Here is a 15,534-nt window from a genome sequence, read left to right as displayed (position 1 = left end):
CAGGTGTTGCGTTACAATCTAATTCTACTTTCTAAGTTATTTTAAAATGTATAATTATACTATTGACTATAGTGACCATGTTATGCTATCAAATATCAGGTCTTATGAATTCTAGCTATATATATTTTTGTGCTCATTAGCCATTGCCACTCCCCCCAACCCTTCCCTCACTACCCTTCGCAACCTCTGGTAGCCTTCCTTCTACCCTTTCTCCATGAGTTCAACTGTTTTGATTTTTAGTACTCACATGTTCTCACTCATAGGCGGGTGTTGAACAATGAGAACACGTGGACACAGGGAGGGGAGCACTACACACTGGGGTCAGTTGAGGGGAAATAGGGGAGGGATGGTGGGGGGTGGGGAGCTGGGGAGAGATGGCAAGGGGAGAGATGCCTTGTGAGCTTTTAACACTCTCTTGTCACAGGCTGTTGTTCAAGCATCTTCTGATGCTTAGTCAAATCCACCCCACTGTTTGTTTTTTGACAATGGCCATGTGAGAGCCTAGAAACAGTCTTCCAAAGATGTCTGCCTCCTTTTTTAGCCATTTATGAGCTCATCCTCATCTATGCTGAAAACCCATCGGCAGACTGTCATCCAGTTCCCTGGGTATGCCGGCCACATCATACTGATAACTCTCAACTCTATAAATCTCCAAAGGTCCCAGAATGATCATCAAAGATTGCATCGAGTGACCAAGTTTAAGAAAGAGGATATACTCATATGTCTCAGAAGCTTACTGTATGGATAACGAATTCTTTGAAAGCCTTTTGTAGCTATTACTTTATGGAACAGTCAACCTTTTTTTAGGGACATTTGAAGAGTTGTGTCTATCTGTGGTTAAATTCCTGCGAACACTAAAACCTTTTGAGGAGGAGGAGAAAGTGTCTTTTGGTTAATGTTTAAACAAGGGAGTTGAGTTAATGCCATTCAATTTTCCGTCTAGCTGAAGGAAGCGGCTGTCTGAAAATGGCAAAGTCTTTTTTACTTTCTTGATGCTATCAATACCCACAGAAAGCAGGGTTTTAAGGATTTTATTAGTTTTCTGTAACTCAGCTCCCACTCAAATGTGTAACAGTAACATATTGATAGAAATCAACATAAGCCAGGAAGTTCAAAGCATGACAAACTGTCTTTAGTTTACCGGCTTGGTAAAAAAACAGAATTTGGAGAGAGGAGGTTTTTTAACAAGCCCACTGCAACTTACTGGCTTGTATCAATCTTTTCTTTTTTAACTAAAAATGTCTTGCTGCATTTCTCTTCTTTGTTACCAATTTCTATCTTGAGGTATTCTAGAATTGAAAGAGGTCCTTGACATTTAGTTTCAATGTCTTCTTCAAAGGAACCTGCTGACCCAGGGAGGTTGACATAACTCTTTTTAAAGTAATACAGAAAGTTAATACATACTTCAACTGGATTCTGGGTTGAATCACTCATGCTCATTGATGCTTAATGGACACAAACTCATTTAATAAAAGGTAATACAGTTTTAGTTTGAAAAAATTGCCAATAGCATAACACTGCCTCATAGTACTCTCTCTTTTTTCTGTTTTGTTTTTGCCACATGAAAATAAATTCATTTCTGGATTATATTATTTTCAACTGTCTTGTAGCAAAATCGATCTGGGACAGGCAGAATGGCCCCATTTGTCACTTTAACACCCTTCACCAGATGCCAAAGCCAGGTGTCCAGAAAAGTAAGGTTATACTAGTCACAGAGAAGAAAAAGGAATAAGGACTCATCTACATGACAGTATTTTCCATTCTTATGTCTATAGATGTGAAGGAATTGGGAGTGATTCATTCTGTGATTTACAGGTGACCCTCATTTACAGAGATTACAACAGCTATAAGGCAACTTTTATCAAAAGGAAATCACTGAAAATTCCACACACCTCTTTTTAAGCAATAATTTCAATATGCTTCCCTCTTTCAGCAAACTCTTTATCGATACTGTTAATAAGAATCAACAAAACAAACTGCTGGGGTTTCATCTCTGTCACCTATCCTTTCTTGTTTACTATTGGAAGTTATCATAAGCAAAGATAAGCCCAAAAGTCCAAACAGCAGAAAAGAAAGCCCGGGGCTCAGGGCTCAGGGCATTCACAGATGTGCCTGCATATGTGAAAGTTGGCATGCTCTCTAAATCTTTCTCTAAATCTTTCTCTCTCTCTCTCTCTCCACACACACACACACACACACACACACACACACACACACACACACACAAAAAAAAAAAAAAAAAAAATTGGAAGGATCTCACTCCAGAGGGTTTTCCAATTTGACGGGCATTTTGGTGATAATTTTCTGAACAGTTATAAGCATTAGCAGCAGCAGCAAAGTATGGGATATCAACAAGCTAGAAACAGTGACCTAGGAGTTAGGAAATTTATGTTTTACTCTTAGTGTTGTAGCTAGCTGGATTTTTAAATGTAAGTCACAGCCTTTTAAGTAAAATTAGTTCCTAATTTATCAAATAAAGGAACTTATTAAATGTTCTCCATAATTCTCAATTATAATGTTTTTACATGTATTCAAATGTTTCAAATCCAATAAAATCATAACACAACTGTATCTTACATCATCTACTAGACATACTAGGTATATCTTTACTCAAAAATGCAGCAATTAGACACAGATTGCATAGGAAGAGACGAACAGGTTCTCAGTAGAATATCAACTCAGGGGAAAAGGCTTTCTGTTTGTTGTTTTTTCTGAGGCAGAGTCTTGGTCTTTTGCCCAGGCTGGAGTGCAATGGCACGATCTTGGCTCACTGCAACCTCTGCCTTCCGGTTTCCAGCAACTGTCCCGCCTCAGCCTCCCAAGTAGCCAGGATTACAGATGCCCGCCACCACACCTGGCTAAGTTTTGTATTTTTAGTACAGACAGGGTTTCACCATGTTGGCCAGGCTGCTCTTGAACTCCTGACCTTGTGATCCACCCACCTCAGTCTCCCAAAGTGTTGGGATTATGGGTGTGAGCCACTGAACCTGGCCAGAAAAAAGTATTTTAATCAATAAATAGTGCTGGAAAACCTGGTTCTTCATTTGGAAAGAGACAGACCTCTATCTTACACCATACAGAAAACAAATTCTAGATTTATAACTAAACATAAACGTGTTTATACAGCTATACATATGTAGCATTTATTATACATACATATTATTTTACATAATACAGAAAAATAATTTTATAAGCATGAAAGGCCTTGCAGGCTATTGTAAAGATGTTGACTTTTAAGTAAAATGGGAAGACTGGAGATAATTTTTAATGTATAGTATTATGATCTACCTCACGTTTTAAGGGATCATTCAGTCTGATTGTCAGGAATAGACCATAAGGAGATATAAATGAAAGCACAAGCTACTGTTATAAGCAGCCTACAGGACAGTTTCCAGTGATCCCACCTCTTGGAATTCATGCCCTTGTAAAGCCTTCTTAACTTGAGTGTGGACTGCATTTCTAACTCACTTCTAGCAAATAGACTGTGGCTAAGGTAACAGGATAGATAGCATTTCCAAGACTGGGTTACAAGAAGATAGGGGCTTCCAGCTTGGGATCTTGCATCCTCTCCTGGATTACTCACCTGGGGGAGGCTGACTGCCAGGCTGTGAGGCAGTCCTGTGGAAGGGCCCACATGGCATACAACTGAGGCCTGCTAGCATCTATGTGAGCGGGTTTGGAAGGAGATCCCCACTGTCCCGACCCCATCCTTCAGATGAGACTTCAGTCCGGGTTAACAGCTTGATTACAACCCTATGAAAGGCCTGGAGCTAGAGACACCCAGCTGTGATGTACATTCAGAAAAACTGAGAGATAAGAAGTATTTGTTGATTCAAGCCACTAAGACCTGGATGAATGTGTTACACATCAATAGATAACTAATATAGTTACAATGTATGAGACACTCTTCTAGGAACTTCACATGACTTTTTACAGTTGGAGAAACTGAGGGCCAAAGAAGTTAAATCACCTGTTCAGCACTACCCTTACGTGGTAGAGGTGGGACTCAAACTCGGTCCATCTGACTCCAGAAAGCAGGTTCTTAATCTCGGCATCACACTACGCCTCTAAGAACCACTTTTTCTACTTTAGGTGTGCATGCCTGAAATTTGACTTTCTATCGCAGAAAGTGCTAAAATGAGATAATTGCCACAAGCAATGAGCCATCTGCATCTTCATCAGACTTCTTTTTGTTTATTTTTTGAGACAGAATTTTGTTCTTGTTGCCCAGGCTGGAGTGCAAAGGGCGTGGTCTCAGCTCACTGCAACCTCTGTTTCCCAGGTTCAAGCAATTCTACCATCTCAGCCTCCCGAGTAACTGGGATTAAAGGTGTACACCACCACACCCGGCTAACTTTTTTTATTTTTAGTAGAGACAGCGTCTCACCATGTTGGCCAGAATGGTCTCGAATTCCTAACCTCAGGTGATCTACCCGCCTCAGCCTAGCAAAGTGCTAGGATTACAGGCATGGGCCACCACACCCAGCCACTGATCAAACTTCTTAACCTGCCACATAGCTCTACAATTCTTGCATCTTTGATACCTCAAGTATATCATAAACTATATTTACTCATCAAAGAAGACAGAAAGGTAGGCTCTTGCTGTTTGAAGAGCAACCTCAGTATGGTTCTTCCATTTCAGTCTGGTTAATCTGTTAATAGTCATTTAACTACTAGAAAATTTCTAGCACCATTTGCCAATGCTGTAATATATATTCCTATAAACTGAGTGCCTTTTTGCATTTGCAAAGAGTTCTCCCTGAAACTACTCAGCGATGAGGAAAAGAACAAGATACTGAATAAGATAGCCACAATAATTTCTGTTTGGATTTTAGTTTCACTCTTGTTGTCCAGGCTGGAGTACAATGGCAATATGTGGGCTCCCTGAAACCTCCACTTCCCAGATTCAAGCGATGCTCCTGCCTCAGCCTCCTGAGCAGCTGGGATCATAGGACCCCGCCACCACGCCTGGCTCATTTTTGTATCTTTAGTGGAGACAGGGTTTCACCATGTTGGCCCGGCTGGTCTCAAACTCCTGACCTCAGGTGATCCACCCGCCTCAGCCTCCCAAAGTGCTGGGACTACAAGCATGAGCCACTGCACCCAGCCGGATTTTTTAAAATAATGGGCAAAAATCAATTTTCAATTGGCAATAGAAAGTCACTACAGATTCAAACAATAAGAAGTGTTTCAGTAGGAAATGACAAGTCCAAAAAAATTTTTTTAAAAGAGCTTTCGAATTATATAAAATACAAGGACTATTGTCCCTATAATTATTATAACAAATTAAGATGTTTCTATTCTTTCTGTGACATAGACATGTGAAATACAGGAGAAAGAAATTCTCTCTGCATTCCTGCCTCAATGTAAATTTAGAATGGCATTGTGCCCCAAAGAAACTGGTGCTGGATGGTGTGAGCATCAATCTCATTTCTTAGGAAGATGATGCTCATCATGCAGCAGCCAGAAACATGTTTTTTACATTTTATTTTTATTTGTTTATTTATTTAGAGACAGGGTCTTGCTCTGTCACTTAGGCTGGAGTGCAGTGGTGTGATCATAGCTCACTGCAGTCCTGAACTCTTCAATTCAAGCAATACTCCCAGCTCAGCCTCCCAAGTAGCCAGGATTACAGGTGTGAGCCTTCACGTATGGCCAGGAACATGTTTTTGATCCATACTGATGGAATATTCTTTATTTTGGTCTGACTCTTAGGATTGTACCCACCACCAGTGGAAACTAAAGAACTGGAAAGAGAGAATCATAAAAAGAAATAAAACCCATTGCCATTTCTAAATCTTTCTGTTACCCACAGTGACTGTGTTTTATTAAAGGCATGTGATGCATCACTGAAGGTATTTTTTGCCATTTAAAAATACCAAACAGTAGTAACAGCTCAACAGCTAGGCTGCTACCACTTAACCTGCAATTTGGACAATTTTGTGGGGATGAAATTACTTTGTCTTATGACACATGGAGCAGATGCTACTAATTAACACACAAAAATGCCTAAAACAGAGCTTTAAAAAACATATGCGTTTGGAAACATAAGTAGAAACAGCTTCAAAGAGTATAAGCAAGATGGAATAATACAATGAATGAAGAGTGTGTTTTTTTCAGAAAGTCAATCAAATTATCAAGTAAATTTCATAGGCCTCCCTCTAAATAAAGTATGGATTTGAAGGAAAATGCCTAAGTCTCACTTCTAATTTTTTTTTTTTTTTTTTTTTGTAATGGGAAGAGGGTAGCCCATATCAAATACCAGCCGGTACGTTCCATATGATGTCACATTCCTTCCTCTGTGCAACAGTCCGTTGTGCTGTAAATAAAGGGGGATTTTAAAAGGTTGGATGATTTGTTTTTCAAAGGTTGGGATACATTTGGGAAAGACTTTTGAGGGACTTTGATATGTGCGTTTGTATTGCAAATCTCTAAGAGGGGAGAAAGCACCATCTTGGCTCAAATTATGTTTGACCACAGAACACTTTTTCCAGAAGAAAGGTGTAACCAGTGAACACAGAGTGTAGGTACTGACCAGACTACACACTTGTAAACAATACACTAGGCCAGTGGTCCTCACTCTTAAAAGCTCCTTGGGGTCCTCAATACATTTTAGGAATATAAAGTTTCCTCTACACTCCTAAAATGTATTGAGGACCCCAAGGAGCTTTTAATTAGGTGGATCATATTTAACAACTATTGCACCCTATTAGAAAGTAAAATTGAGAAAAATGTAAAATATTCAGTACTTCAGTATACATACGAATATACCCATTGCATATTACATGAAATAGCATCTTTCTGAAAAAACAATTATATTTTTCAGAACAAAAAAGTGAGAAGAGTGACATCGATTTAGACTTTAGCAAATCTCTAATGCCTGGCTTAATAAAAAATGGTTAAATTCTCTTCTGTGCCTCTGAATTCCATTTTCTGTGATATGTTGTTTGGTTGAAATGTGTGGAAAAAATCTGGCCAATAGTTTCAGCAATTGTGGATATTCTTCTTTATATGATACCAGAACTCAACAACTGGTGATTTCTTAAAGGAGAGCAGCACCATGGAATCTGAAACATATAAATGAACGCTTTGTATTCTTTTATGTTAAAATTCATTAGTCTATCTTGAACTTTGGATGCATCTTTAGCTAGGCATGACTTTGTAACATCATACACTGGTCATTTGGAAAATTACATTAGTTCAGTGAATTATGCTAATCTTCCAAAAGCCGGCACATTTCATTACACAATATCACATATCATATAGCCTCTAAAAAACTCTGCTACACGCATGTAAGAGAATGGGAATGGAATATGTACATCATGTCTTAGTATTATTATAAAAATAATTTTGATCTTACAGCTTTCCCTCCAGAAAAGGTCTTGGAGATTCCCAAAGTGAGAACTTTTGACTATGCAGACATTCTAGACTCCACAGACCCCTCCTGGAAGTAAAAGCATGGAACTCTGGGTTTCCTTCCAGCCATCAATTTCCATCATTCTCACCATTTGTCTTCTTGGGGATCACTGGGTACAATCTAACAAAGACCATTAACCCATGTGGCCAAGAACATGAGATAAACCATGAGGGATATCTGCAGGTGGAAAAAATGGATTCACTGAGATTCTACCAGGCAAGAATCTGTGACAAGTGTGCATTTTTTGTTTCATTTTTATGGGTACATGATAGTTGTGTATATTTATTTGGTACATGTGATATTTTGATACAAGTATACAATGTGTAATTGGTCAAATCAGGGTATTTGGGATATCCATCACTTAATTTCTTTTTGTTGGATACATTCCGAATTCATTCTTCTACTTGTTTTGAAATACACAATAATTTATTAACTATTGTCCTATTGTTCTACTGAACACTAGCTCTTATTCCTACTAGCTCTCTCTGTCTCTCTCTCTCTCTCTCCATATGTATATAGATAGATTATTTTTAATTTTTTAATTTTTTTACACAGAGTCTTACTCTATCACCAGGCTGGAGTGCAGTGGCGTGATCCCAGCTCACTGCAACTTCCATTTTCCAGTTTCAAGCAATTCTCCTGCCTCAGCCTCCCCAGTAGCTAGACTACAGGCACGCACCATGCCCAGCTAATTTTTTTTTTTTTTCAGTAGAGACGGGATTTCACTATGTTGGCCAGGATGGTCTCGATCTCTTGACCTCGTGATCCACCCGCCTTGGCCTCCCAAAGTGCTGGGATTACAGGCATGAGCCACCGCGCCCGGCCAGGAATAAACTTTTAAAGTACGCTGAAAGAGATTCAGAAAGACCTTTTTCATGAAATCAATTCATGAAGTAACTAGGTAAATTATAAATCGTTATCTATTTAGTAAGGAAGTACACAAAGAGCTACTCAACAACACCGGTTATCTTAGGGTGGTAATGTACACACGCAGTGGTATTGGCTAATATTCACATGTTAAGGCCTGAGTTTCATTATCTCCTTTAAGCCTTGGAACCATCCTAGGCAGTGGACACTTTTATCATCCTCCTTCTAATAAATAAAGAAATGGAGGTGACAGAGCTACATAATGGACTCATAAGTGACAGATTCAGGACTCCAGCCTCCATTTGTCTGAGAGCAAAGATTCTCTACCTCCTCAGTCTGCTGCCTCCTTTCCAATTAATACCTGACTGAACTTCGGTAGACCCTCCCTCTGGCAGCTATTCCACAATCATGAAACATCCTCTTTACTTTCTTGTTTCAAAGTGAGGAGCTGGCTTGATGAACTGGCTGATAGCCCACCCTAATATATGTAAGTATTGGTAAGATTCTTTTGCCTCTCCAAAGCAGACTGATTATCACATGGAAAGAGGAATCTCACTCAAAAGCCACACAAGCTGGATGCTGTGAGGTTAAATCTTTTGATTTTTTTTTTTTTTTTTTTTTTTTAAGAGATGGAGTTTCACCATGTTGGTCAGGCTGATCTCGAACTGCTGACCTTTTGGTCCGCCCGCCTCGGCCTCCCAAAGTGCTGGGATTACAGGCGTGAGCCACTGCGCCCCTCCCCAATCTTTTGATTCTTAAAGGGATAGGAGGATGGATCACTGATGTTCTATAAACAAAACGATGGTCTGTAAATTCAAGATATCCTCAGCCCAGCCCGAATCCCCTGTTCATTCCTCTGAAAGCACATTTATGAAACAAGGTCAGCAAAAATGCCAGTCACCTCTAAGGCACCACAGAAAGGCAAGGAGCTACACAGTGTTATCCTCTTTAAGTGCTTTCTAAACCCTTAGCTTCCTTGAGTCAGCTGATTGAACATTCACCTCTGTCCCCTTTGCTTCTTATTTCTCACCTCAAATGGCATTCCTTCTGCTAGCCCAAAATCGTTAAAAACATACTGAATACTTTCTAGATTATTCTTATTTTTCAATGCCTGGCTCAAGGCATTTGTCTTTGCCTAACCACTGCAGCTCACTCTTTCCCCAGAGTGCCTCTGGCCAGGGCTCCCATCAAGGTGGGCTTTCCTGTGTGCTCTCTGACTCCCTCTAATGTTGCCTCATTTGTGTGAGTCTCTGCTTTTGCAACTATTAATAGATGACAGGTGTTCTTAAGACCTTTTAGAGAAATCTCTCAAGGCAGTCCACACAGTGCCAGATACCAAATATCATGCTTGCTCTCATTTTTCTCTAATTGGGTGAGGACCACAGAATGCAGGCATGTTTTTAATGTTGATTTTATTTTTAAACATCTTGCCTTTAGGTCGTGAGAGTCAAGTCTATGAGCCTGGTAATTTAACCAGAAGCTTTAGATATTATGAAAGAGAACCGGAGTCTCTAGAGCACAATCAGGGGTGTTCACTGAGAAGCTCCATGCTAGTTTATTTGGGTCATTCTCAGGGAAGAGAATTAGGTCTGTCCTACTGTAAACTGAAACAGAATAAAGTAGGATCGCATACTAACTCTTGGCAAAAAATGCTCGGCCATTCTTAATGACATCCATTACCTCCAGTTCCATGCCCTGTGCAAGTTTTTCACATATCTCTGTTTTCAATATGAATGCCACAAACTGGTATGGAGCTTTTTTAAAATTTAATTAAATTTAATTTAATTTAGAGATAGGTCTCTCACTATGTTGCCCAGTCTGGTCTCAAACTCCTGTCCTCAAGCAATCCTCCCACCTTGGCCTCCTGGGTAAGGATCTTTGTAATGAATATTATTATCCGGATGACAGTCTACAGGATACAGAAGCCCAGAATCCACCCCATTTTCTTGGCATCATAATTGCTCTTTGAGAAACTGTGCTGTGCACTTTGTATAAAATGAGACGATGTAAATCAAGCAATAATAACAACAATCCTCCCATAGTATGTCAAACTCATGAGGCATTTCATTCTCCTCCAAAACCCTCCTTTCTCTCAGAAAAGAAAGTAATTGAAGACATGTATTTTCAAGAAACACGGCTAAGAGCAGACTGTTTCTTTACCACATCAAACCTCTGAGCAGAAGTTAAGAAGGGAGAATCGCTCTAATGTTCATACTAATGACTGTGATAGACTTTCCATTTGTAAGCTCCATTTACAGAATCACGCAACTTTTTGCCTTCCTCTGAAACCTAACACTCTGATCTTACCCTTTTTTGCATACATCACTCTTGGTGGAAATTTTCAACAACCACAAAGGTGGGGGAAAGGGCGTGGCGTACACTGACTCCTTAGTCATATTTCCTGATGTTGCCATTTTAGTGTAGTTTAAATATTTACTTATGGCAACACTTAATTATAGTTTACAAAGCACTGTTCTCTTTTTCCATCCTGTAGACCCCCCTTGGTATGCTCTACTACAAAAGGTAGTTTTGTGAATCACTGCTATTAATCAGTAAAGAACTGATGCCCCTATTTGGTGAACAGCAAACTGCTCCCATTGCTCTCAGAAGTCTGAACTGAGCAATCTTTATTTTTCAACTTTAAGTTCTGGGATACATGTGCAGAACGTGCAGGTTTGTTACACAGGTATATGTGTGTCATGGTGGTTTGCTGTATCTATCAACCCATCATCTAGGTTTTAAGCCCCGCATGCATTAGGTACCTGTCCTAATGGAACTCAGCAGTCAGCAAAATATGTGAAATTAGTCAGCTCAGACTAACTCTTTTTGCCTCACTCCACATTTACATTGGAGGTGTCTGTACACCACCCTGTGCTGACCCCAAACCACCCCACTGAAGCAGACCACCCCCAACCCTCAACCCCCACCCAAGAAAGGGTAAGCCAAAGCAGAGAAGCCAGGGTCCTGTCACTTCTGTGGGTCCACTAAGCCTTTCCCGGTACCCCAACATCACCAAGTGGCCCAACCTAGAAACATGAGAATCAACCTCTCTGCCACCCGCCTTATTCCACAGGTCAGCAGGTAGCAAATCCTATCAATTCCACCTCCTGGTTATGCTCCGTGAATCCTTCCCTTTCTGCCTCTTCAGCAAGCCTGGCTCTGCCATCACTCAGCCCTCACCCAGATGTCTGCCCACTCTCACGGTTCTCCAATCACCTCTCCAGAATGCCACAAAAGCTGGCTCTAGAAAATACAGATCTGATTCTTGTGTTTTCCAAACTGAAAACCCTGGTGACTGCAGTATACTCTCCAATCTGTCACTGAAGAGGAAGGGGGATATAAAAAATAAGCCAGTAAATTGCTCTCTGTGATCCCAGTCTCCTCTGTGCTGTCAACAAGCAAGAGAAAAGAGATCCGGAGAAAACAGATGTGGAGGATACATGCAAAGGACCAAGAACCAAGATTTCACTCAGATTTCCTTCTGGGTTTACTTGGCTCATCTGTATTTTGGGTCAGTTTTTTAGAAACTCCATTTGACTTTTAATCATTAAAAATGATCCTAGAAGCATGTCCTGTGAGACACTGCCAAGTCGCCTTGATGCATTTCATTACTGCTTGAAAGGCCACATATTCAAAACACTACTAGAAGTCAGGCTAAAGAAAATAAAATGATTTTTGATATTTTTAAAGCAGTTACTAAAACAGAAACAAATGTTATTTTTAATCTCTGGCTCACTGTAAACTGACAAGATATGAATATGAATTTTACCAAGTAATGTATAATAACTGCTTCTGTTCACCACAACCACATGCCAACAACTCAATTTTACATTTCATTTCAACGTTACATGTGGAACATATAATCTAGATTACAAACCATCCTCATTACAATCCAATGACTCTAGCTAATTTTTGATAGCATGACATCATTAACATAAAAAAGCTTAGTGAATAACTATCTCAAATATGCTTTTATAAAAGTCATTGCAAAGTCTTATATTTCTAAACCAGTGAAAAACAGTATCTGGCTGGGCTTGGTCATTAACAACTGTAATCCCAGCGCTTTGGGAGACCAAGGTGGGTGGATCATGAGGTCAAGAGATTGAGGCCATCCTGGCCAACATGGTGAAACCCCGTCTCTACTAAAAATAGAAAAATTAGCCTGTAGTCCCAGCTACTTGGGAGGCTGAGGCAGGAGAATCTTGAATCTGCGAGATGGAGGTTGCAAGAAGCCAAGATCACACCACTGCCCTCAAGCCTGGTGAAAGAGTGAGACTGTCTCAAAAAAAAGAAAAGAGAAAGAAAAACAGTATCTGAAAAATTGTAAGATGATGCCATAATTGTCCAAATGTTGGTCAGTTTGCCAACAGGCTTACTGAATAGATTCTTTTTTTATTTTTTATTTTTTTTTGAGACAGGGTCTCACTCTGTCATCCAGGCTGGAGTGCAGTGGTGAGATCTTGGCTCACTGCAACCTCTGCCTCCTGAATTCGAGTGATTCTCCTGCCTCAGCCTCCCAAGTAGCTGGGATTACAGGCAAGCAACACCATGCCCAGCTAATTTTTGTATTTTTAGTAAAGACAGGGTTTCACCATGTTAGCCAGGCTGGTCTGGAACTCCTGACTTCAGGCAATCCGCCCACCTCGGCCTCCCAAAGTGCTGGGATTACAGGCCTGAGCCACCATGCCCGGCCAGGCCACTGAATAGATTCTTTAGAAAGGAATTCTGCCAGGCAGTTTGTAGTAAGAAGTATCTGCTATGGACATGCCCTTAGGAAGTTTACACTCCAGCAGGGAGGAAAGCATATACTCAATTGGCACTTTTTTTTTTTTTTTGGCAGTAATGTAACAGAATAAGAGAAGTACAAAAGAACGATAAAGTTTCAAAAGAAGAATCATTTTATACAGGAGAGGGTATAAGAAAAGATTCTGTTAAGAAAGTGGGCCTTAGGAACTCGGCAGATGGGAAATTTGAACTCTAAGTTTCTATTTCTAAAGTGAAACTAATCAATGTGTATCTAGAATTAACCTTTACTGAGCAACTACTATGTGTTACAAAGTTCATAAACGTTATCTCTAAGCTTCCAAACAAACATGTAATGACAGCCTGGTTACAACCGATTAAAAAGGGACTCTCAGAGTTATTAACATTCCCAAGAGTCATTAGTTCTTACTGAACATTAGTAAGCCAAAGGCATATTTATATCAACACAAGAGTTAATCACACAGAAAAGATGACAGTCATTATTAATAAGAACAATCAAGGGTCAAAATCATTATATATTTTGAATATGAATATGGTTGAATATGACAAGGATTTGAATATGCCAAAACACAAATCACATTCCCCGACATGTAACTGAAATGACAAGAACGTCAAGAACTTAAGTACATGTTTGTTCCAACCTCTAACATCAGGATTGTGCAATGATTTCATTTTAAACTAAATGAGCAAAATGTACCTTTGTTTTAAAATAGGTTATTTGAGTTTCTACAGCAGTGCTTTCTCAAAGTGCGATCCAAGGACCTTTACGTTAAATACATCATAGGAGGGCGCTCATTAAAAGTGCAACTCTTGCCACCCCCACCTGCTTAACAGACTTTAAAGCCCAGGATTCTGAATTTTCCCCAGGACTAAGGTGCACATTCAAGTCTTAGGGCCTCTTGTCTAGAGTTTCCTCCCCACCTGTTTCCCTCGTTTTCTCCCTTATTGAAATGTGTCGTTGCCAATTTAAACAATTACTTTTCAACATCCTCCAAATGTTTTCTGCGTCATATGACATTAAAAGAAAAATTACTTCTAAAACACTAAAATTATACCACTGGAAAAAAAAAATGGTTTCTTTTAAAACCCATTTTTATAGCTCTTCCTTTTCTATATCTAGCTCTCAAGTCAGCAAAATGTGGCTCTAGTAAATGCCTTGGAGTCTGTGGTAGGCAGGACAATGGACCTTCGAAGATAGCCAGTCCTAGTCCCCAGAATCGGTCTGTGAACAGGTGGTAAAAGGGCTTTCACAGATTCGATGACATTAAGGATGACATTAAGGAACTGGAGATGGGGAAATGATACAGGTGGGCCCAATGTCACCCCAAGGATGTTTAAAGTTAGAGAAGGAGGAAAAAGTGTCAGAAAATGAGTCACTTATGAAAAAAAGTCACTTATGCGACATTGATAGCTTTGAAGATAAAGGGTCCAGGAGCCAAGGAATACAATGGCCTCTAGAAAATGGAAAAGGCAAGGATATAAATTCTCCTCTAGAACCCCTATAGAGAATGCAGCCTGGCTGACACTTTGATTTCAGCCTGATGAGACCTGTGTTGGATTTCTGACCTGCAGAACTGTCAGATAACAAACAGTGTTGCTTTAAGCCACCAAGTTTGTGATAAATTGTTAGGGCAGCAATGGAAAACTAACACAGGTGCTTTGAAGAAATGAAAATAAACACTCAGATCACCTCTAACACAAAGGCCATGGCCCAGCCACCCACATACTTTCCGGTTTAACGAAACATGTAAAGACAGAATCCCACATATTCATTTGGTACAAATGAGATCTGGCCCGGGTAGGTCATTTTCAAGCAAAGCTCCTCTTTTCTCCATCTCCTTCCTTATTCTCCTCTTCCCACTCACACCTGCAGCTTACCGCCTCACCTTTGTCAAGGCAGGCTGATTTATCAGCTTGGAAACTAGGAGAAGGAAAGGATCTAAGGCAGGTCTTCTCAACTCCAGCACTATTGACATTTTGGGCCAGATAATTCTTGATTGAGGCAGAGGACTGTTTAGCGCATTGTAGAATACTGATTGATTGATTTTTAAAAAATCATTCATTCATTCATTCATTCATTGAAGAGACCCCTGACTCAGCTGCTCAGGCTGGAGTACAGTGATGCCGTCACAGCTCACTGCAGCCTTAAACTCCTGGGCTCAAGAGATCCTCCTGCCTTGACCTTCTAAAGTGCTGGAATTACAGGTGTGATCCAATGCACCCAGCCCCACGGCAGGATATTCAGCAGCATTTCTAGCCTCTACTCGCTAGATGCCAGTATTGCTACCCTGCTTTCCCATTTGGGACAATCAAAAAGTGTCTCCAAACACTGCCAAATATCCTGAGAAAGCAAAATAGTCCCCAGTTGAGATCCACTGGTTTACAGCATGTGGCAGTTAACACGGTGGTTTGTGTTCTCTCCATCAGTTCCATCCAATACACGGAAATGCTCCAATGTGTGTGTGTATGTATGTATGTATGTGAAT

The 15,534-nt window shown here is 40.1% G+C and overlaps 1 protein-coding gene across 5 annotated transcripts in view; it reads right to left on the bottom strand.

Moving 5' to 3' along the window:
* Nucleotides 1–15,534, bottom strand: part of ATXN1 (ataxin 1) — a 455,843-nt gene that overhangs the window by 351,619 nt on the left and 88,690 nt on the right. The window lies entirely within an intron of this gene.

The sequence above is a fragment of the Sapajus apella genome, unplaced genomic scaffold, assembly GCF_009761245.1.
Source record: "Sapajus apella isolate SASKATOON/1434 unplaced genomic scaffold, GSC_monkey_1.0 scaffold63, whole genome shotgun sequence".
NCBI lineage: Eukaryota > Metazoa > Chordata > Mammalia > Primates > Cebidae > Sapajus > Sapajus apella.
This window is presented reverse-complemented; position numbering and strand designations above follow the sequence as displayed.